The sequence below is a fragment of the Aulonocara stuartgranti genome (genome assembly GCF_965226115.1).
Source record: "Aulonocara stuartgranti genome assembly, chromosome: 15".
NCBI lineage: Eukaryota > Metazoa > Chordata > Actinopteri > Cichliformes > Cichlidae > Aulonocara > Aulonocara stuartgranti.
Window position 1 is genome coordinate 40411707 of NC_138951.1, and position 17838 is coordinate 40429544.

General features: G+C 41.3%; 1 long non-coding RNA gene across 2 annotated transcripts; it reads right to left on the reverse strand.

Moving 5' to 3' along the window:
* Positions 1-639: 639 nt before the first annotated feature.
* Positions 640-16918, reverse strand: LOC309690059. 2 transcript variants are annotated; one of them, XR_014271595.1, is made up of 3 exons: positions 16595-16918; positions 16313-16400; positions 640-1077 (listed from the first exon to the last, which is right to left on the reverse strand). It is a non-coding gene; the product is annotated as an uncharacterized lncRNA (long non-coding RNA). The 2 variants fall into 2 exon arrangements; XR_014271596.1 differs by lacking the exon at positions 640-1077 and adding an exon at positions 13999-14104.
* Between the last annotated feature and the right edge of the window lie 920 nt (positions 16919-17838).

The following is a 17838-nucleotide window of genomic DNA, read 5'->3' on the forward strand; positions in this document are numbered from 1 at the left end:
GTAGAGTACGCTTGGGGAGTGTGATCGTCCCTTTATGTCTGTCTCCACGTCGGTTGAGTGTGAAGTACATATGAGAGCATGAGGGTGGGAATGGATGTTTGTGTCTGTGTGTGCCTGTATGTCTGTGTCTATATGTCAGGTTGGGTATCAGACGCCACCTCTCTGGGGACACCTCAGGCCCTCCAAGGTTTGGAGGCCTATCTCCACCCACCACCACTTCCCCTGCCGGTGGCGGACTCCCTCAGGTATCGGTGCGTTGGTGGTTCTTTGTATCTGGGGGTGGGCGTCCGGGTACACACCGGCTCACTCCTTGGCGGCCGCTTATTGGGGCTCGCTCGGGCCACTTTGGAGGTGGGGTGCCCCCGGCCTCTCAGCCTGGGGCTCGGTCACTCAGGCACAGCTGGCTGCCGGCGGAGCTCACGGGCGCGTCACTGCAACTCCCCCTGGCTTCTGCTCCGCGGCTGCTGAATGAGCCCTCATCTGGGACTCTCCTCAGCTCTTTCTGGGACAGTGGCGCGGCTGCCCCTCTGTTGGTCTTCCTTGGTCTCTTGTGTTCTGGGGGCCTCTGGATGTCTGGAGTTTTGATCTCCTCCATACCTGCTTGATACCATAGAGGACAGGGCTGTGGCTCCCCCACACTCTCTAGCAGATCATTACATGGAGAAACCTTTGGAATGCAAGCATGCTGATCCACACAGGTATGCACACAGGTGTACACATGGGTATTCACAGATGCGGACTACAGCTTTCTTGGCTGCTGCCTCAAAGCACACTGTGCGCTGTCTATCTTGCGTGCTGCACAATATCGTTTACTATTTAGTAACTATTGATATCTATGACTAGCTAGTTTATTGTGATGGTGCTTTTTTTTTTTTTTTTATTATGTTGCTCTTTGTTGTTTGCTGTCTCCCCTGTTTTTTTTGTTTTTCTTTCTCTCCATACAGGTGACCCAGGAGTTTTTTTTTTTTTGTTTTTTTTTGTTTTTTTTTTCTCTCTTCCTCCCCTTCTCACCGTCTCTTCTCCCCTTTGGTTTTCTTTCTTCCTCTCCCCCTCTTTCTTTCATTCTTTCCCCCTGTCCTATTAAAAAAAAAAAAAAAAAAAGGATGACAAAGGATGAACTGAAGCTCCGCCATCACGTGATGTCACATGCTGCTGTTTCTGATGTCACTTCAAGAAAAAAAAAAAAAAAAAATATATCACAGAGCGGACAGCCACAGAGGTTGTCCATTTGGTCGTAGTTAGAGGCAAGCAGCAGTACCATACTTCTTCTTTTTTTTTTTACTTCAAACAAATTTGCTTGCGGTTGTATCTGTACTGACCCAAGTGCAAACTCGAGCCAGAACAGCAGCTGTCAGTGCTCATGGTCGGTGGCAACCACTGAACTCTTTCATGTGGATTTTTGGCCTTTTCAATCTGATCTTACTTTTTACTAGTGAAGACAGAAATGCACATCCAAAAACACGTAGTCTCTCATTACAGCGTATAGTGTACCTTTATAAATAAATGCATGCTCATTACAAACAGAGAAGAAAGGAGTCGTTCTTTGGAACTAAAAGTGCATCTATCCTACGAGAAATATGTCCTGGTTCCCAAATGGCAGCCTGATATTAGCCATCATAGGATCCTGTCCTAAATTAACCTGGTGATGTGATATTCCTTTTCTTGTTATTTTCATTTTCTGTGTGCTTTCCCCCCTTCTTGGTGTTAAGGAAAAAAAAAATCACTATGTGTGAATTTCCAGTCCATGCACATTGTATAATTTAATTTAGACATTTCATAATTTCTCAGTTTTTGAAAAAATACATTTTTATTGACTGCAGTACGAAACAGGAGTGAGACAAAGAAATACCTGAATAGATTTTATAACCAGGAAAACATCAAACACACTTAAATACTAAAGAGCTTCACAATCCTTCATTAATTTACTTACTTAGACAAGCTGTAATATTCACTTTCCATGTCTTTTGCAATCTGTTGACATATGGGCACTGAGTAAATTAGATTTTCTTTTACACTCACTTGTTTGTCTTCTGTGCTGCTCGACACTCAGGGACATACAGTACAGGAGCCAGCTAGCTAGTTAATATATGAGGTGTTTTAGCCATGCAGACTGCTTCTCCTCACGAGATTTGTCACAAGCAGGTAATTCTTCAGCTTTTGTTAATGCTGATTTTATCTGTTAGGCAACTGAATTGTTTATTGGCATGTTTGGCAATCCAGCCAATAGAGAACAAAGGGCAACTAGCTTACAAGTGAGGTAGACCAATGAAACCCATTAGTGTCACCAGTTAATTAACACAGGAGTCAAATGTGTCTTTATCTTCTCTCTCGAGTTTGATTGGATCATTAGCAACAATATACAAAAATATACAAGAAAATGAAGATGTGAATAAAAACAAATCTGTGAGTGTGCAGTGTGAGTTTGCCTTTCACAATCGTTAAAAACAATTACAACAAATTAAGAGGTCTGCCTGACAACCTGTTTCCTCCTTTATTGACTGTTATGGGAAATCTGTCACAGAATAAGCACAGACTTGGTTTGTCTTTTGTTTTCCTTGATTCAACCAGCCCTGAGGGGCAGCAGCTTTTTTAATTGTGTAGCTACCTTTTTGTGTTTTTTTTTTTAACTTAATCTGTGTGTTCATCTGTACGTAAAGAATTTACGATCAAGGCGCTGTGTAACAGATGAAGTATGGATGCTGTGCATCACCTTTGGTAGAAGATGTTATTATTGTAAAGAAAACAGGACTATGTTGTGCTATTATACACTATTTAACATATCTTTCCCTGACATAAAAAAGTGCACGTTTTGACAAATACATGCAAGCATCTCCTCTAGAGATGTAATAGCACAAAAGGAAATACAAGATAAACAACCTGCCAACCCAGCGCAGCACGATTTTCATTTCACCAAAGGTGATGTTAGGTTTAAGCTCTTAGGCTTGTCAGCTACTAACAGGACAGGAATCCTGCATGGTTTAGGGTTTATTTTTGGACGTTTGCTTGATGATATGAAGTCGCAGATATAGTGTACGATGGCAAAACATCAACAGAGCGAGTATGTGGATGCTCCTCGTGCAATCAAAGGTTTTTCATCAGACTCCTCTCTGTAAACATTGGCATCCCTAAGCAAACCACACAGTGATTAAGAGGAGTCCACAGTTTTCACAAAGACTTTCAACTTCTGCCAAAAGTTTCAGAATGATCAAGAGAGGCATGTTGTTTTCTTTCTCTATCTTGATAGATATTCATCAGACGATGACTGAAATTAGCCCATAACCCCTCGTGATCAACTTTTGACTTGCTTTGTAATCCTTTCTTAATTATATTGTAGTCATGAGATGACAACACCAAAGTCTTTCTGATTTTGAAGTTTCTCCATTTCCCAAATGAGCTCATGCTATGGATTTGTGACCTGTATGACTTTTTATGCTTTAAATCTTTTTTTCTCTTTTACACTTTTGCACATGAGCAGTGGGCTGCGAACTCACCTTGGTATTACAGAAAAGGGATGTTGTACCTAAAACCTTTGGATGCTTGAGAGACAAAGCTGAGCTGAATGATGATTTAGATTTGTGCGCAGGTCAAACGACTAGTCATGGCTGAACATGACCACAGCCTGCGCTTTGATTAAAATTTGACAAAAATCCTTTCCTGCTCCAGAAGCCAACAACTTAATGTGACTCTCTGACCTGACTTTGTTGGCCTTACTCCTCCCGCAGACATTCAATAAGATTAATGTTGGGATTAGCCTTAATCTGTTTTGTCTTGATGAGAGCGGATTCAATTGTGCAGAAAGAGCTACAAAACTAAAAATAGTATGTTGGAAGTTTAGCATCTTAAAGTGAGACAAAAATGCCATCTAGGTGAGAAAAAAAGCCACGATTTATTTATTTTTTCTCGTCAACAGGAAGTAATGGAATATGGACGCTGGTTTTTACACCTTCTTGTCATTTCTGCACTGTGTAAATAGTTTAAAGAGGAAACATCTTGACTGTTTTCTAAATGGTCTCTTTTGTTCCCGAGCTTCATTGGTGCAGAGCTGTTTAAATATATTTAAATATGTGTAGATTTTAAAGGATGATTTATTTAATCATTAAGGTTGAGTGTTGTTATCTGTCAGGTTTAGTCAAAACAGATGATTTCACTACTCTCTCAGGGTGTGTGATCTCACTTAGAGGATTATTTGCAAGTTCACCAGTTGTTTCTGTGTGTGTGTGTGTGTGTGTGTGTGTGTGTGTGTGTGTGTGTGTGTGTGTACGTATGAAAACACAAACCATAATTCTACAAAATGCAGGTCTTTACAGGAAAAAATAAATCACATCGTATTCCACTTATGCTCCCTAACCTGAAATGATGTGTCTTCATCAGTCAGCCTCTTGTTGATGAAAGCTTAAGGCTCTGCTAAGAACTTAGCCATGACATTGCAACTGCCATCTGTCTGGTAAGGCTGATCGAACCCCTAGGACAGGGGCCCCTGCCAGCACTGCTCTGGGGAGGCCTCTGAACAAACGGGTGAAGAATAGCCGCGCAGGATTTATGGTTAGCAACGAAGGAGCTTTGACAGATTTTCATCCATTTATGAAGAGGTGGTGCTAAAGTTGTGTTGTCAGCAGGAAGAGGTGAAGTGCTGGCAAGCTGCTCTTCTTGGCTGAAAAATGTCCACACAAAGCAATCAATAGATCTGTAATAAGGTCTAACATGTCCTTGCATGTGGTTTTCCTTTTAAGCCGTGCTTTAGACTCCCCCCGTGTCATCAGGGCTACTCATCAGAGAGATTTATGTCAATGCACATTAATGGGAGCAAGGAAGACATCGCTTAAAGATTACTTTTCTTAATCTGCTTCAGTCGGGTCCTACACACTCTTCTCCAAAAGTTTGAACACTTGAGGTCAACAAAGATTTCAGTTTTATGCTTCTGTCTGTGTTATTACTGTATCACATGTTTCACTTGAAAAAGGTGTCTCATTAGTAGAGACCAGTGATAAATTAAAGGGAACCTCTTGAACCCTTGACTTCTACACCGGAGTCCGCTTTGTGTTGGCTGACATGGTGTGGGTCCATTTGTGCCATTACACAGTAGGGTCACTCAAAATCATTACAATGTTGCTTTGAGTGATCACAGTTCTATCCTGATGGGAGCGGACTTTTCCTGCATAATAGTGCTCCCATCCATAGTGCATGAAGCGTCACTAAATCTTTGATTGACTGATTTTAGCTTGTTAACCCTTTATAATATGACCTGTGACTAAGAGCTGAATTTCCATGTATGTTACCTGAAATTACAATGTAATTATATTTTTCTACTGATACTAGAATAAGATGCTAATAATACAGGTTTTTACAAGAAGGAAGACATTTTGGACTGCCAGTAATTGTAGTTTGTGTGTAACGTCAGGTATTTTACAGGAAAGGAAAAACAAATTATAAGTAATTTTAGGTTGTCATGATCCTGGGTCTTTTGACCCAGTGTTTTGTGTTTTCTATTATTGTGATTTTGGTTCTGTTCTTCCTCAGTTTAGTGTTTATTCTTTTCTGCCCGTGTATTCCTGTGTCAAGTCCGTGTTTCCTAGTCTGTGTCCTTGCATGTGTAAGTTCCTGTTTTATTGTGAAGGTCTGCGTCTCATGTGAGTGTTTTCAGTTTGCCTCCCTTGTCTCGTCACGTTTATCACTCCCAGCTGTGTCCCCCACTTGTGTGTAATCTCCCTGTGTTTCTATGAGTGTATTTAAGTTGTGTCTCCTGTCATAGTAGTTGCTGGTTCGTCTGCGTCTCTCCGTCCGTTATCCCGTGTACTTCCCTGTGCCTCCCTGCATCTTTGTTTATGGTTAGTTTTGTTAGTTTGCCCAGTTTAGGTTTTCTTGTTTCACGTTCACCCTCGCCATTTCTACATTTGTTTATTAAACTCACTTGCACCAGAGCTGCCGCTTCCTGGGTCCTAAATCATTCACACACAGCTTGCTCATGGCAAGCCGTGACAGTACGAACCAGCCACCATGGAACCAGCGGCACTGAATCCATCCGAGGAGCTCCAGGACATCATTTACAATGTGGAGATTCTCCTCGGGCTGTGGTTGGAAGGGCCTCCGGAAGAGCTTCGCCGCGCAGTTGAAAGCCGGCTACAACGGCTCTTTTCCGGCCTTCCATGGTTATTGGAATCACTTCCTCCGACCATGCAGGCCTTTCTCCAGCACACACCACACCTTCTCCCAGCCACTATTGCCTCGCTGCCCGACCCACCAGATGTGGTTTTGCCTGGCCCGTCGGAGCCGTCTGTGGGGAGGAAACGACGATCGCACCGCCGGCGCATCACCCCACAGCCAGACGTTGGGACTTCTGAATTGCCGGCTGTGTTGAGTTCGCGCCGACAGAAATGCAGCTCTGTGCGGTATGACTCGCAGTGGCGGCTTGTGTGTTTACATCAATGCGAAATGGTGCAAGAACTCTGTGCTAGTTTCTAGTTATTGCTCATCGCTGGTGGAGTTTGTGACTGTTAGATGCAGACCTTTTTACTTACCACGGGAATTCACCACTGTTTTCATTATCGGAGTGTACATTCCACCTAGCGCTAATGCTAAGGAAGCGCTAGGGGAACTGTATACAAAGATCAGTGAACTGCAAAATACACACCCGGATGGACTGTTTATTGTTGCTGGAGATTTCAACCATGCAAATCTCAAGTCAGTGCTTCCTAGATTCCATCAGTATGTGGACTTTGCAACGAGAGGGGAAAACACGCTGGATCTTGTTTACACAAACATCCCCGGCGCATATCGGGCAGAGCCTCGACCCCCCCCCCCCTCGGCTACTCAGACCACATCTCTGTTATGCTAATTCCAGCATACAGACCACTCATCAGGCGATCAAAACCGGTTCTGAAGCAGGTGAAAACCTGGCCAGCAGGAGCCATCTCTGCTCTTCAGGACTGTTTCGAGAGCACTGACTGGAACATGTTTAGGGAGGCTGCAACTTACGGCGACTTCACTGACTTGGAGGAGTACACGTCATCAGTGTCCAGCTACATCAACAAGTACACCGATGACGTCACTGTCTCCAAGACCATCATCTCACGACCCAACCAGAAACCGTGGATTACTGCGGAAGTGCGTGCACTTCTGAGGACCCGAGACTCTGCCTTCAAAGCGGGAGATAAGGTGGCGCTTAGAAGAGCTAGGGTCGAACTTTCTCGGGCCATCAGAGAGGTGAAGCGCGCACACACCCAGAGAATCCACAACCACTTCAAGGACAGCGGCGACACACGGCGCATGTGGCAGGGCTTACAAGCATTCAACACGATCATCCCCCAACAACTGATCGGAAAGCTGAGCCTGTTGGGCCTGAACACCTCCCTCTGCAACTGGATCCTGGACTTTCTGACCGGAAGGCCTCAGTCAGTACGGATCGGGAACTGCACTTCCAGCACCACCACACTGAGCACTGGGGCCCCACAAGGCTGTGTACTCAGTCCTCTGCTGTTCACACTGCTGACTCATGACTGTGTAGCAACACACAGTTCAAATCACATCATTAAGTTCGCTGATGACACGACCGTGGTGGGTCTCATTAGCAAGAACGACGAGTCAGCGTACAGAGAGGAAGTGCAGAGGCTAACGGACTGGTGTAAAGACAACAACCTGTCTCTGAATGTTGACAAGACAAAAGAGATGGTTGTTGACTTTAGGAGGACACGAGGCGACCACTCACCGCTGAGCATCAACGGCTCCTCTGTGGAGATCGTCGACAGCACCAAATTCCTGGGCGTCCACCTGGAGAAGGACCTCGGCTGGTCCCTCAACACCAGCTCCCTGCACAAGAAAGCCCAACAGCGTCTCTTCTTTCTGAGAAGACTGAGAAAGGCCCGGCTTCCACCACCGATCCTGACCACCTTCTATAGAGGAACTATTGAGAGCATGCTGAGCGGCTGCATCACTGTCTGGTTTGGGAGCTGTGCCATATCGGACCGTAAGACCCTACAGCGGATAGTGGGAACAGCAGAGAAGATCATCGGGGTCTCTCTCCCCTCTGTTGAGGACATCTACACCTCACGCTGCATTCGCAAAGCCACCAGCATTGTGGCTGATCGGACACACCCCTCTCACACACTCTTCACACTCCTGCCATCTGGAAAAAGGTACCGAAGCATTCGGGCACACACATCCAGACTGTGCAACAGCTTTTTTTCACAAGCCACCCGTCTCCTCAGCAAAAAGGGACTGACTGATAAACACGCACACACACACATACACTAACATTATCACTCAGCTTAACTCAAATACCTCAAAACATTGAGACTGGACTGACTAATCAACACAAGCGCAAACACACTGACCTACACCACCAATCTATCGTACACACCAACCTGTAAATGCTCTTTTGCACAATATTATTACTGGACTTTTTGCACTAACTTCTTTACTTCCTAATTTCTGCTGCTACACTAAGGAATGTTTACTGTTCCTCCACTACCTCAACTCATCATCACAAAACCTTATTATTATGTTACGTTGTGTTTTTTTGTCACACTGTCACTTTGCTGCTCTTGTTCGCACATTTGCACGTGCACTTTGTTGTCTGCTGTCTGTTAACAAAAAAAAAAAGTCTTCCTTAGATAGTTAGATAGTTAGTTTTTGTTAATTTATATTGTAATTCATGTTAGGTCAGTCTGTCTTGTCTCTGCTAGCCAGCTAACTAGGCCTCTTAGTTAGCTAGTTTAGAAGAGGTGAGTAAGTGACGGAGCAGGTGAGTAAGTGACGGAAGTGACGGACAAGGTAAGCGACTCATGTTGTAACTGACGTCAGACGCCGGAGATTTTGGCGGAAAATTAAAGCAAATGGTAGTTTAGATTTGAACAAATTCATTTAAGCTTCAGCATTACCAAATACACTTATCAATTGTCTTATAACTAACACTATTTGTCTAAATAATCTCCAACACCCTGGAGAACAACGAGGAGAGTTTAGAGACTCTCCAAGATTACATTGATCAGTGCTTTCAGGATCTCGTGATGAAGAAGACCCCGTGTGCAGCTTCCCCGGCCAAACCTGAGACGCCGTCGTCGAAAAGACAACGCCCGGCAGATTCCCCCGGCTCAACATCGCCAGCCAGCAAAGATATTGCCGACATATTGGAGTCAATCGACAAGCGATTGTCCAGTTTCGACGCAAGGCTGTCCTTGGTGGAGATTCTTCACCGAGAATTTAAATGCTTGCGAGAATCCCTGGAGTACAGCCAGCAGCAGGTGGAAACGCTTGCTGCTGAAAATGCCATGCTAAGGGAGTCGGTGAAATGTCTCACAGATAATGTTACCCAGCTCAATAGAGAAAATAAAAAAATAAAAGAAACAGTTATCGATCTACAAGCTCGTAGCATGCGTGATAATCTGGTATTTTCTGGTATTCCAGAAGCCGCTGGAGAGGACGCGGAGACCACGGTAAAAAGCTTCATCAAAACCCACCTGAAGCTGCCGGAGGACACTGTGAAGAACATCGTCTTCGATCGGGTACATCGCCTCGGCCCCATTCGGGCTACGGCCGGGAGACCACGTCCTATCGTGGCCAAATTCGGCCACTTCAAACAAAAGCAACATGTGAAAAGCCGCGGCAGGGAATTAAAAGGAATGGACTTCAGCGTGAACGACCAGTTCCCCAAAGAGATCTTGGAACGACGCAGGGTCCTCTTCCCAATCCGACGCGGCTTCATCCAGAAGGGCTCCCGCGCTGTCATCGCTGTGGACCGGCTGTACGTGGACGGACAGCTCCACCGCGACCCCAACATCACTCCGTGGCTGTATTAACCTCACACCAGATAAGAATCAGCTACACCATTTCCCTATCCACTCACACTAACTTGCATTAACATCTGTTTAACTTACCAGCATCAAATCGCATCTTAAAGTGTGATTTCATAGCAGAATTAACACCGTCACTCTCCGTCAGTGATTTAATTGGAATGTTTACGTTTTGTTTCTGTTTTTTTTTTCTTCTCGTTTTTTTTCCTCCTCTCTTTTCCCCCTCTTGGTTTTATGCTGCTCACCCCTGTCCTTGGTTTCTTTCTTTATTCCTTTCACTGCCTCGATCACCTGCTTCGACACTCATCCACAAACATCCTTTATTTCGACACATACGCACCATGCGCTCAACGGCAGCACATTTACATCAGTCAGACAGCGCACACAGTCATATAAGATACACACACACTTAAGCCAAGCCTACTCATATTAGTAACTTTCAGAGGTGGGACCAAGTCATTGTTTTGCAAGTCTCAAGTAAGTCTCAAGTCTTTATCCTCAAGTCTCAAGTCAAGTCTCAAGTAATGTCAGGCAAGTCAGAGTCGAGTCTCAAGTCACTGGTGTAAAAGTCCGAGTCAAGTCACAAGTCTGAAATTTTGAATTTCAAGTCCTTTCGAGTCATTAAAAAAAACGAAAAAAATAATGTTGCAGTTATGCTAAATGTAAATATTAGACCATGTAATTTTAAAATCTGTGTTTTTCTCAACACATGACAAAATAGTGAACTTAGAAAATATACACAAATTGTGAAATTGCACCTCTTTAGAATGCAGCTCAATTAAACCTAGCTCCAAGAATAATTTTCACCGACAGTTCTGAGATAAGCTGCATGTTATTCTTGGATGCGGTTGTAGGACCGGCTTTAAAATCGCATGACAAAAATATCATACACATAAAAAAAAAACTGCATCACCAACGTAGCCTGGAAAACATTTGCTAGTTAGATGAAGTCAGCTATCTCATTGTAGCATATTTATATGCATATTTATAATCATACGGTTCTTGGAGTGAGTGCATACACTCATGAAGTTTAGTAACTTCCGGTCACTGCAACAAGCCCAGGTACAGTTTACCGACGGATGGGTACAGGACCTTGAAATGCACCGTGTAGAACGAAAGACCATCGTACGTATCATAAGTTTACCAGTCTCACAAATCGTCTTCATAAATACACATTCCTTAACCGTTTATTAATAGGACCTTTGAGCTCAATGGTAATTAATTAGTAGTGGAAATAATTTCTGGTAGCGTCACAGAAATGTAGCAGTGACAATAATACTGTATGCTGTAATCGTACTGGGCAATTAGTGATACAAAAAACCTGTTTTATCCTGTGAATAAAAGTATATGTTTTTGTCAATGTACCATAATAACAGAGGCGAAACGCAATATTGTGTCAGGACAATTCACTATTTATGCACAATAAACAAAGGAGCATAGCACGACCATTTCTGTTCAGCGCCAGACTTGCTTGTAACCTATATCACCAATTATGTTATGAAAATGACGTATTAACTACAACAGCAGACTGACCTTCGTGTAAATGCTTGGAGCAGACTAACCTGTGAGCTGGAGGGTTCTGGGACGTTATATTTGGTCTTTGAATGGCTGCAATCCAGGCCATCCGTCGCCTGTTTGTCACTTCGGAAACATGGCTGAACAATTTCTCTTAAACGTCGTAATCCGATAACAACCGATCTCTTTACCCGTCGGCTTCCCGTGGCTGTCATGCGACCGGCTATTGTAGTTAATAATACAACAGCTTCTTGACATTTTTGTGTTTCTTTTTATCGCTGTGTAACTGATTTTAATTGAAAGCCTGCGCGCGCTAGTACTTCTTGCCACGAGTTCCCAGAATCCTTTGCGGTTCTACCCGTGAATGACGTCACATTTTCAATCTCTATATAATATGCATGTTAAATTTTATATTTGGGGTGAAATATCAAGTCTTTTCAAGTAAACCGGTTCAAGTCCAATTCAAGTCCCAAGTCACTGGTGTAAAAGTCCAAGTCAAGTCACAAGTCTTAGAACATTTTTTCAAGTCAAGTCTAAAGTCATAAAATTAATGACTCGAGTCTGACTCGAGTCCAAGTCATGTGACTCGAGTCCACACCTCTGGTAACTATGCATACACAAAGTCCGACTCAGGGAGCATCTCGCCACACATTTTTTCTCTCTCTCCTTCTCTTTATTTATGAACAAGTGACGTATTCTCTCCACCTGTCTAAGCAACGCACACAGCATACATCCCTAGTTATACACAAACATCTATGGGTACACTGAGGTTCATTACATGGAATATAAATGGAGCTGGCTCCAGAGAAAAGAGGTTAAAAATATTTAACCAACTCAAAAAACTACAGGCAGATGTTGTCCTATTACAAGAGACCCACAGACCTCTTAGAGGTTCGAATGAACTTAAAACACCTGAGTTTCCTAATGTGTTCTCAGCTTGTTATAATTCTAGACAAAGGGGAGCAGCAATTTTAATACATAAAAATATTAATTTCACAGTACTCGATACAGTTATAGATCCAGAGGGCAGATTCTTAATCATTAAACTATCTATACGTGATAAAAAGCTATGTATTGCAAGTGTATATGGTCCAAATGTTGATGATCCCTCATTCTTTCACGGTTTTTTCAGTGCACTCTCTGAACACTTAGATGGCACACTTGTTCTTGGAGGCGACCTCAACCTTGGACTAAATGAAGACATGGATAGGCTCAATACAGCGGGAACTCAGCGTAATTGGCAGTCCACAAATATAATCAAACAGTATATGAGCGACTTTGGTCTTTGCGATGCATGGCGCTCCCTTCACCCCACCAGTAAGGAATATACTTTTTTCTCAGATGTCCATCACTCCTACTCTCGTCTGGATTATTTTTTGGTCAGCAGCTCACTGCTGAACGACATTTCAGACACTGAGATTCATCCTATAGCTGTCAGCGATCATGGTCCTGTATCTTTAACACTAATGCACAAGAATAATACTACGCCAAGAAAAAACTGGAGATTTAATATATCACTACTTAAAGATGAAGACTTTATTAAATACTTTAAAAAAGAGTGGACTTCATATTTGAACTATAATGACACTCCCGAAACATCAGCTTCTGTTCTATGGGAAGCAGGGAAAGCTGTGATGAGAGGTAAAATAATTTCTTTCTCATCACATAAAAAGAAAAAAGAAAACAAAAATATTCAGGAATTAGAAAAAAACATCAAATCACTAGAAGAAGCCTACGCGTCCCACCAAGATCAGGAAACATTGAACAAAATACGCAAAACAAAACTAGAATTAAATGAGATAATTGATAAAAAAACAAAATTCTTAGTACAAAGACTACGCCTACAAAATTATGAACATGGTAATAAATCCGGTCAATTTCTAGCAAACCAGCTAAAAATAAATAAAGAAAAAACAACTATATGTGCTGTTCAAGATTCATCTGGGAACACAATATATGATCCGATACAAATAAACAACATTTTCAGGGATTTCTATAAAACGTTGTATTCACCACAAATAAACCCATCTAAAAAAGAAATTGATCAGTTTTTGGACAACATAACTCTTCCAAAATTATTGGACACTCAAGCAATGGCACAGAGGCGGAGCCAGACATTTGAAACACCCGGGGCTTAGCCCTGAAGGGTAGTATGCATGTGGATTTCTTTTTCTTTTTTCTTTTTTTGGGGGAGGGGGGTGTAGAAATGACTGAAAGATTAATTGGCTCTGTTTTGAGTTTTGTTCAAAAAAGAATGACTTCATATAGGGAAAAAAAGATATCACATATACAGGACACCTTAAACTAGTTTTTTAATTGAGCAGCAAGGCAGAACAAGGTCAGGGCTGCATCAAGACACGAGGACTAAACCCCAATTCAACCAGACCCAGAACTGATCCGGAATTAAAACAGGACTACAAGAGTTCAAAATCAGGACTACTTAGGATTTAACCAAGACAGGACCAGAATCAGAACTAGATGATAGTAGCACTAAAAATCATCATAGACCTGCACTACACTTATTTTTTAATTCTACCAAAGTCCACTATGTAGATTCACAAAAGTTTATATAATTATTTAGCCTTGTTGTGCAAACAAGCTGCATAACTTAATAAATATAGAATTTGAAAAATAACAAACCTAAAAAGAAACACTAGGTATGAGATACATGAGTACCTATGATACGGTGATACTTTTAGTAAACAACCATTTGACTAACATGTGTGTCTCACCTGCTCTTGTTCATCTCTGTTCTGTCCTGTCTCCTCTCTCTCCCTCTCTGTTCCTCTCTCTCCCTCTTTGTGCTGACAATCATCAAATATACAGTTGAAACCAGATATTTACAAACTCTTCAGATAAAAACACTTTTATAATTGTAACATCAAATCAGACTAAATGTTTATTTTTTTAGATTGATAAATATAAAAAACATATTTGTTAACTTTCAGAGTAAAGAGAGAAACTATCTGTATTTCTTAATTGCAAATGGCACCAAATTGTATTCAAACTGAGCCACACTTATGGAGCTCCACAATTCTTTTCCTGGTGTTTTGGTTGATATCTCTTAATTTTCCCATTTCAAAGAAACAGGCTCTGTGTTTTGCCTTATATGCATCCACAGCTGTGCCACCAGTTTACTCACATGGACTCTACACAGCAAATCCAGCATGTCCAAATTAACACTGTCAGATTTGATTTCAACACTATTAAAGTGTCTATATGGGTCCACACCAGAGAGTGTTAATTTAACTCTTTTTGGAGAGTTGGTACGTTAACTCTGATTTAGTGTTAAACACCAAATCTGTCTGGAGTTGATAATTTAACACTTGGTGTTAAGAGTTTATATATTAACTCTCAAAGAGTATTTTAGTTTAACTACGTAAGAGTTATCTTCTAATTCATTCTAAAAAGTGGGAATTTTACTGTTCTGAACTTCTAGAAATTTCTTTTGGAAATAAACATTTGCTAAAAAGATGCAATGGTTTTTGAAAAACATTTATTCTGAACTGTGCACCACAATTTCAAAACATTTTCTGAAAGATGTAACAGTATACATGTTCTCACTTTCATTAGAATTTTGTTTATCAAAAGGTCTGACATGGTAAATGCAAATAACAGCGTTCTCATCACTTATTTCTTCAATACAATATGCATGTCCTTCATTCATCCCTTTGTGGAACTTCAACGCACTTCTGCTCTCCCCCATATTCCATCTTCACAAGCATATCCTGTGTGGAGATTGAATAAAAATTAGTTGACACTAATTAACGGCACAAATAATCCAGTAAACAATTGCAGCACAGTAAAAAAAAAAAAGGAATCCTCTTTGAGCCATTACTTGTGTAAAGTATTTTCCCAAAAGACAAGGACACAGGCAACAGGTAATACTGAACTAAATGTAAAACCTCAACCTTTTTCATTTTTACCTAAACCGTGTGCACAAAACTCTGGAGGGATCTATGCTAACGTAGAATCCAGTCAGGACGTCAGCTACTGCTGTTTGCTCGTTTTTTGTTTTTTTTTTATGGGCGATCGTTTTCAGGCTTCAAGTAGCACCATTATACCAACATTTCACATTCTAGACATTGTTTTAGGTGTATTTGACCAAAAGTTTGACTGAAAATTCACATGCAAGCTTTTTTTCAAGGCTGTGGTATTTGCCCGCAAACAATACCTTTCAGCTAGCTAAAACAGAATATTATGCTATCAGCGAGCAACATGGCTAATGCCTTTCACACAGCTTTGTCTCAACTCCAAAGAGCCACAGAAGTAAAAGCTCATAATAATAATTGAAACAATCTTTGAAAAAATGACTTACCAAGCATGGCAAACAACTCAAATATGTAGAGCAAAATGTTCTGAAACGGCTTCACTTCAGCTTCGATTGGAGCCGTGCTGGGGGCGGAGTCTGTGAATTTACTATGTTGGTGTCATAGCCCCTGTAGGAGTTCAGAGTTAAGAGGTCAAGAGTTAATGTTTCCATTGTAACACCTCCAGATTTGACATAGAAACACTCATTTTTAACACTCGATTTTAACTACTATCATTTTACACCTCAGAGTTACATTAAAAAAATGTGACTCTGCTTAGAGTAAAATTAACTCTACTTTTGCAAGGAGACTATTAACACCAAAAAATTTAACACTTTTGAATTTGCTGTGTACTAACCTATCAGAAGCTTCTTCAGCTCAGAATGGAATCATCTGGTTTTCTTATTAATTAACAAACTTAGTGTATATGTACTCTTAAATTTGATGAAAGTGATAAAAAATAGAAGCTCTGTCTCTCTTTATTCTGACATTTAACTAATTCAAAATATATTTCAATATTTATCTAAAACAAAAGTTTACTCTAAATTGATGTTGTACAGAAAAAATGTTTTATGTTTTCTCCATAAAGAGTAAATATCTGGTTACAAATGTGAATATCCTGCTGTGTACTGAAACCCCTCTTGTTTTGCATAGAAATATACTGAACAACATACAAAGCATAATATATAAAATAACATTTACCTGAGTTTTTTCTTTGAAAGAACCCTCTAATGTCCATTCTTATATTTCAGTACATAACTGAAACCGATTTAGTCGGGGAGGGTAAGAACTGAAAATATGAAATAAACACACGTAAGATAAGACTCTATTAAAAAAAAAAAAAGCATTTGTTCGGCTTTTCATTTCGCCATTTGTTGATTCACTTGAAGAGCAAGTAACGTAATATTGGTCAAGTGATCAGTTTGATATCAATCTTTCGTGATTCACCGTCATTTGTACGGTATGAATGGTTTGCTTTGGTACCTGGTCAAACTTAAGCTCTCCTTAGTATGGCTGGCTCCGTTACTCCAACAGCGCACTCACAGGCACAAGAGCACCTGGCTGCAGCCCCGCCCCCTCGCTCAGTTGCTTAGTGCCTGAGCTCGGATCATACCAATATCAGGGGGGATTCACGCACAGTCGTAAATTCCCACTGTGTGCATTATGTGCTTCGAATATTGTGTGTACTTTTTGTTTTATACAGTTGTCAGCCAGGCATCTAACTATGAAAAAATTACACTCCAAAAGACCCCGGGCTTCTGACAAAACAACCCGGGCTTAAGCCCAGTAAGCCACCCCCACGCTCCGCCCCTGCAATGGCACTGGATTCACCACTGACACCAGGTGAACTCCAGGAAGCCCTGATAAGTATGCCCAATAATAAGGCTCCAGGTCCAGACGGCTTTCCTGCAGAATTCTACAAAGAATTCTGGTCGATTCTAGCACCAGTTTTCTACAGAACGTTGTTGGAAATTAAAGAAAAGGGCAGACTTCCATCAAATATGAATTCTGCAAACATTAATCTCCTGCTAAAACCAGGCAAAGACCCTGTATATCCCTCAAGCTATCGTCCAATATCCCTTATAAATGTAGACCTTAAAATAATCTGCAAAGCTCTCTCAAAGAGACTGGAGAAAATAACCCCCCTCTTAATTCATCCTGACCAAACTGGTTTCATAAAAGGTAGGCACTCATCAACAAATACACGTAGATTACTTAATTTGATAGACTACTCATACAGTAAAAACCTAGAAACTACAATATTCTCTTTAGACGCAGAAAAAGCATTTGACAGAGTTAACTGGAAATTTCTATTTGCAACTTTACACAAATTTGGTTTTGGATCCTCTTTCATAAACTGGTTAAAAATATTATATAATTCCCCAACAGCTTGTGTTAGAACAAATGACCAGACATCCTCCAGCTTCTGTCTCTTGAGGGGCACCAGGCAGGGATGCCCACTCTCCCCTTCACTATTTGCAATTTTTATTGAACCACTAGCAGCAGCAATTAGACAGAATTCAGTAATTAAGGGCATAAAATGCAAGAACGTGGAACATAAAATCAGCCTTTATGCGGATGATGTGTTACTCTTTCTCCAAAATTCACAAACCAATATCTCTGGGGTGATTGAATTGATAAACTCTTTTGCAAGAATATCAGATTACTCAATTAACTGGTCAAAATCTACAGTCCTACCGATTAATTGCTCCTTCCATAATTCCTCT